Here is a 7,088-nt window from a genome sequence, read left to right on the forward strand (position 1 = left end):
CAGCTGATAGAATGTAGCAGCAGATAGAAGAATCCAGCTCTCTTCATGTAAGCCAGATATTAAGGAATTCTGCAAAAATGGGGACTTCCCTGGCGGTCTAGTGGTTAAGACACTGCGCTCCTAACGTAGGGGATGCAGGTTCAATCCCTGGTCGGAGCATTAAGATCCCACATGCCATGCGGCCTCCCCTCCAAAAAAAAAAAAAAATCCTTAAGACACATATTTAAAAAAAAAAGAAATCTGCAAAAATGTATAACAATGTCAGTCTCACTAAATGTTTTTTTATTTGAGAAAATACTAAAAAATAAAAATATGTTAATTATATTAACATTAAAAGGGTTATTACAATATTTAAATCAACTAGTAAATATTTTTAAATTCCCATTTAAATTTCTAATGCTGTATATATCGATAGATATAATCCTTATAAACAAAACGAAGGCTCTTTGTGGTCCTTACTTTTTAAGAGTGTAAAGGAATCTTGAGACCAAACAGTTTGAGAACTAGTGGATAAGAGGCCAGACTCTGGAGTTAGTGTGCTTGGGTAGGAATTCAGGCTTTGTGATCTCAAGCAAGTTACTTAACCTCTCGGAGACTTTAGTTTCCTTGTCTATCAGCTAGGCCACCTTATACAGGTATTGTGAACAAGTGAAATAATGCATTAATACCACTTTGCACAGTTTTGGGTATAAGAATGATCATTTCAAAAATGTTGATCATTACTTCATCAAACAATTGACTGAATGCATAATTCTTTGCTAAGTGCTGGGAGGATATAAAATGGCATAAGTCACAGCTGCTACTCTGAAGGGGTTTGCTGCCCGGGTAGAGATTTCTGGATTTGTAGTCTGCACCTTTGAGTTCAATTCCCAGCTCTTGACCAGCAACCTCACCTTGAGCGAGCCAGTTCCTGTGGGTAAAGTCTGATAATAAAGGCATTGTGGGACTTCCCTGGTGGCGCAGTGGATAAGACTCTGTGCTCCCAATACAGGGGGCCTGGGTTTGATCCCTGGTCAGGGGACTAGATCCCACATGCATGCCGCAACTAAGAGTTCACATGACACAACTAAGGAGCCCACCTGCTGCAACTAAGACCCGGTGCCACCAAATAAATAAATATTAAAAAAAAAAAAGGCATCCGTGAGGGTCCGCTGAGGAGATGGTAAATTCCCGCTGTATCTTCCAGGCACTGCTGTCCCCTGACGTAGTTTAACACTTGGATTTGTCCTTCTCCTTGATAATTACGCTGTCCTTCCTGCTTTCCATTTCCGGAACCTGCTTTTCTTCCCGAGATATGTAACTATGCCACTAGAGGGCAACCCCTGCCTTCTTATTCATTCATCGTCTGCTGTTTCTTATTTGGAAATGTTCTTTTAGCTGAGGTGGGTGGCAAGTCCCGATTTTGTCTTCAGGACACTCTTAGCTCGGTGAGTGTGCTACGTTTTGTCTGAAAATCCCGACTCTGTGTTTATCAGTCGATACAGGTTTACTGAGACTTCTTTAAATAAAACTGGAGGGAAGGCGTTGGTGGAAAGGAGATTGTGGGTGTCACCGCCACCACCTGACATTACAGATCATGGACTCCATGCCAGGCGGTGCTCAGTGCTTCACGTGCATCGTCTCACGGACTCTCAGAGTAATACTAGCGGGCGTAGGTATGGGCACTCATTTTTAATAGTTGGAAGCCTGGGCTGTGATTGGTTAAGTAACTTGTGTGAAGTCCAGTGTGTTGGAGCTGGTTCAAATCCCGGTGAAGTGTGCTGATAGCAGAGGAGGGTGGCCTGCAGGGAGGCAGGATTTGGACAGAAGAGGACCAGCGAGAGTTTGGTCAGGCAAGGGAAATGGTCTCCAGAGGGGCTTGCACTGCCTGTGAGCCCTGAAAGCAAGGAGCAGGTCTTACTGCTCTAGGGTGGTGATTCTCAGCCTTGTCAGACACAAACACCCCTTTCTGTAGAAAGTATTTTACAACAACCATTTTACTATTCTGAAGTGAAATTCAAAGGCAGTATATATCTATGTTTACATATATACTTACATCTAATACGAAGGACAGTACTACCTATCAGTTGAGTATCAGGCTGGCGGGTGTACACAGACCAGACGATGGAAAGTGCCAGCATAAATCCCCAAATGGTCCACTAGGGGGCGGCGTACTTCTTCCACGGCTGTGAGCTCTTCCCCCAGTCGACTCCCCTCGAGTTGCCTTTGGGCCGCTCCCCTCTCCCGTTCCAGTGGCCTCATGTCACACTCCTCCTGGGGTGGCGTGATTGTCTCCCTGAGGGCCCCTTAGTGGTCAGGGGGCAGGCGGGGAGTGAAGAGAGGAAGTCACAGAGCATGGAGCTGACCCCCAAGTGAGTGTGCTAGATTTCTAATCACATGAACGTGCCGTGATCAGAGTCATGTGCTTTAAAGTTTTACTTTTGTTGTTGAGTCATTTGCTTAAAAAGTGATTATGAAGTTACACGTTTGTCTTATTTTCATTAAATTATTTTTGAGGTTACTTTATATTGTAGCAAGTGGTAACTATCGATTTAATTTTTTCTTTAGTGGATTTAATTTTTCTTTAACCTAAATACATTTATTTATTTATTAAATACATATATTTAAATAGAAACCTTAAATGAATATATAAATGTAAAACTTATATCACTTGGCATAATTAGAGGGTAACCTAAAAATAAAAAAAAACCAAATAAATAAAACAATGTTACTACATTCTTGCTGTACTTATACTTTGGTTTTCCACCAAAGGTCCAGTCTCTCTCTCTAAAAAAAAAGAAGTTTAACAAGTGTTAAAGACAGAGTCGCACCAAACCAAAACTAGCCTTAAAGTAGTCAGAGAACTAAGAGAGAAGTGAAAGGGAATATTTTTCTCACTATTTAAGAGAATCCATGTTGTTTAAAGCTTTATCTGTACTCCTAAAATCACCTCCCATACAACAGTGGATAAAAATGTCTCCCACTCTGGAGACATTGGTACAGCAGATGGCTTCCTGGACTTGGGAGTCAAGGGACCACTTACTAGCTGTGTGTCCTGCACATGTTGTCTGCCCTCTCTGGGCCTCTCTGTCCTCACCTGTAAAATGAGGAGGTTAGAAGAGATGATCTCTGAAGTTCTTCTGGATCTAACAGTCGAAGACTCTGAAGCCCTGATTCTCATCAGAAGGAGATCCAGGACTTAAGGTGAGCATCCTCTTGTTTTGTGCTTAGAACCTTTGAAGGGGGCTGGGGAAAACCATGGATTCTCAGAAATTCCAACTAGCATTCCAACTAGCAATTTAGCCTGACATAGCAGAGTTCTAAACTCTAAACTGAGAGTTTAGGACCTGGAGTCCAAGTGACCTGGATTTAAATCCCTGCTTGGCCTCCTACAAGTTTTGTGACTTTGAGCAAGTCACCTCTTTTGTCCCTAGTTTCTCAAGCTATAAAATAGGGGTGATAGTATTTATCCTTATTGTGACGATGAAATTATAATTTCAAGTGCTTACTACAGTGCCTGGCCCGTGGCTTAGCAGTGATTCCTGTTTATTATGATAATTCCTAAGATAGATGCATTTGCTCATTTTTAATGAATCTTGGTGGTATCCTGGAAGTAAGCCATTGGGGGAAACTATTTGGTGGCCCTGTTCCCAAAATCTTTAAAACTGATGAAATGAATATCATAGACGCCCAAGAAGGGGAGGCCTTGTCTGAGAAAGGTGAGTGTGAATGTATAAGGCTGTCCCACCTACACATGGCCTTGGTGGTAATGGGGGGGCCAAGCATATTTGTGTGGGTTTTAGGACTTTGAAAAAAATAATTTTTTGTTTTTAAAGCATTAGCTGAGCAGCTTGTGGCTTTCCAGCCCACAGGTTTCCTGCGTCTCGGCCTGGCCCCTTGGTGCAGGTGCCTGTGAGTGTGTGCGTGGGACAGGGGAGATGGGGGGGATGGCAGAGCGACACAGTTTCCCGCTTGTGGCCCCTGATCCACTCTCCCACCACGACAGGCCTGTTCTGGCCCACGTGGAGCTGGGCCAGGTGGCTGGGGCAGTGGGAGCCTGTCGTTTGGAAGAGCGGCATTGCTCGTCCTGGGAACATCTATCTCTGAGGTCTTGCTGCCACTTCTGGGACATTCCTGACCAGGTGGAATTCCCCTGATGACATTTTTTTGGGATGATCATGTGACAACTACTCCCTAAAACATAGAGAGTTCAGTTATTTGAGCTGTGGACCTGGATTTTCATTCTGACCTGACCACTAATGGGCTCTGTGACCTTTCTGAACACTTCTCTTTCTTCCTTTCCTTATTTGTAAAATGAAAGATTAGATCATACGAGTGGTTTTTAAGTGATAAGTTATTTCTGTACGTGTGGGGTAGGTATCACAGAGCCTTTGGACAAGCTGATGAGAATTATAGACTCTCTCTCCAGAAAAATGTAGGTCCCCACACATTTTATCTAAAATTTCAGGCTGTTCCAAGACACCCCTGGAAATCCCTCCGTGGACTCCAGGTGGCAAACCACTGGTTCTGTGCTTCATTCAGCATATAAGCTTCTATGAAGCCCATGCCTTCCAAGTCGGCTTTCCTGCTGAACCCGAACCAAATGAAGAACTTGTCCATTTGTAAACATGTGTTTAGTACACTCTCCCTCACAGTCCAGCAAAGTCAGTCTCAGCTCAGCAGGGCCGTGCAAGAGCTGTGCTACCAGGGCCTTTTCATGTGGCCGTGCAGGTTATTCCCTGCACAAGCCGTCCACAGTTGATGGCCAAGCCTTTTCCTAATTCACACAAAGGTGGGTCATGGGCCAGTAATAGCCTTTGCAACATACACTTGGACACCAAAATATGAGGTCCAGCAGGAGATTCTCCACCCAAGGGCTTGGCCTGAGGCTGGCTCTCCCTGTTTGGGCTCAGTAGACAGTATTAATTAGTGGCTGAAGAGAGGGGTCATCGAGAGGCTAGAAATATGCACTTAAAGAAGACTCATATAAGACTGAGATCCTTGAATGAGTTAGGACTCTTGTGGAAAGTAACTGCATTCATTGGAGTTCTTAGTTTCAGACAATCGAAACCAACTCAGCTGACATAAGCAGGAAAGGAATTTATTGAAAGCACGTCAAGTGGTCCACAGAAATGTCAGGAAAGCTACAGAATAGGCACGAGATACAGAGCAGTGACATGGAGGTGAGGCCTCAGCCAGAATAGTGGTCTGAGTTGATGATGCAGCCCCAGCCTGGCCATGGATGCCACTGCCGTCAAACAAACCCAGCAACCTATGTTGCTGCCACTGGTGACGCTGGATGGAAGATGCAGCTGTCGCCAGCAACCGTTAAAATGAATCCTCTAGGGCCCCATTTCATTGCAACATCTGATTGGTTGCACCTGGGCCATGTGCTGGACCATCCCGGCTGCAAGGGATACTGGGAGAGCGAGTGACTGACATTTTCAACTTGTTTGTTTCCCACCAAGACTCTTAATTGGGGGATTTCCCCAAACCATCGAAGGCAGCCCTCCCAAATCAACAAGCATTCTGCAGACACAGCAACCAGCTAGAGTTAGCTTCAGTAAAGAAAACTCTTGAAGGCTGTAGGGTGTTTCATGAAAGCAAAGACAGGAGGGAAGCCAGACAGTGAATGGCATGGAACCAGGAACTTGAACATCAGTGGAACGCTTCCTCCAGCTGTTATCTCTGCTGCTCTGGGCTCTTTCTTCATTTTCTCTTTCTGCTTTCTGACATTTTATTTCCTCAGTCCAGGAGGTAGGATCATGTGGTAAAAATGGGGGGTTTGGAGCCTCCTCCCGTGGCTCTAAGGGTCCCTCTCCGGAAGGAGAGCTTGACATTCACCATGACAGGTGGCTTCCACCCGCTTCGTGCCTTCATTCTGGCTGCACAGGATGGGTCTCCGCTGTTCTACACGGTTCTCCCCCTGTGGAGGTGCCTTTAGATAACCTGAGCACACCTCCTCATGTTTCTCTGAGGCTTTGGTTAGCTGCTCAGATATTCCCAGAATGTCAGGTCTTCCTCATTTTACTAATGGAGGGTCTAGGTTCTCAGAAATTAAGTGACTTACTCAAGACTGACCATCCCATGAGTGAGTTGGTGCATACACACAGTGCTTAGAAGAATGCTTAGCGTGTGGAGAACCCAGCAGGTGTTAGTGACGTCACTAGGATTTCTTTTCTTCTAAAGTACATTTCTTTCCTCTTTTCTCTCTCTCTCTTTCTTGGTGCCCTCTGTCCTTTCTTTCTTTCCAAAACTATGTACTGAAGGCCTGTGTGCCCAGTACTATTGTAAGTGCTGAGAACTCATCTGTGAACAAGGCAGACAAGATTCCTGCCCTTATGAGGCTTTTAGTTCAGTAGAAAGCAAGTCAACAAGGTGATTTGTGCTGGTGGTAAGTGCTCTGAAGGAAACAGACAGAAGTAACCGAGGCTGGCTCTCGGGGAGGGCTACTTTTGACGTGGTGATGCGGAGGGAAGAGGCCTCTGAGACGGTGGTTGTGAACCAAGATAGGAGGATGAGGGCTGATGGAAGAGGGAGGAGCGTGTGCAACAGCCCCGAGGCGAGAACAGACTGAGAAGCCAGCCAGCCCGTCCTGGTGGTGGGAACATGACCGGGCCAGAGGGATGGGAGATGAAGGTGGAGAGGAGGGCAGAGGTCAGATCAGGAAAGGCCTTGTAATGACGTGGTCATGGGAGCCATGTAGGTAGGACAGTGTCGTGATATGATTTAGAGTAAAAAAAAAAAAAATTAATTTTTATCAGAGAACCACAACCGAACCAAACTAGACAAGAACAATAATAACAAAGATACCCAACTGGCCTGTACTCTTCAAAAATGTCAAGGTCCGCAGACATACAGAATGGACTTGAGGACGTGGGTGGGGGGAGGGGGAAGCTGGGGCAAAGTGAGAGAAGCATCGACGCATATACACTACCAAATGTAAAATAGATAGCTAGTGGGAAGCAACCGCATAGCACAGGGAGATCAGCTCAGTGCTTTGTGACCACCTGGAGGGGTGGGATAGGGAGGGTGGGAGGGAGGCTCAAGAGGGAGGGGATATAGGGTATATGTATACATGTGGCTGATTCACTTTGTTGTACAACAGA

This window comes from Globicephala melas, chromosome 3 (genome assembly GCF_963455315.2).
Source record: "Globicephala melas chromosome 3, mGloMel1.2, whole genome shotgun sequence".
In the NCBI taxonomy this organism is placed as follows: Eukaryota; Metazoa; Chordata; class Mammalia; order Artiodactyla; family Delphinidae; genus Globicephala; species Globicephala melas.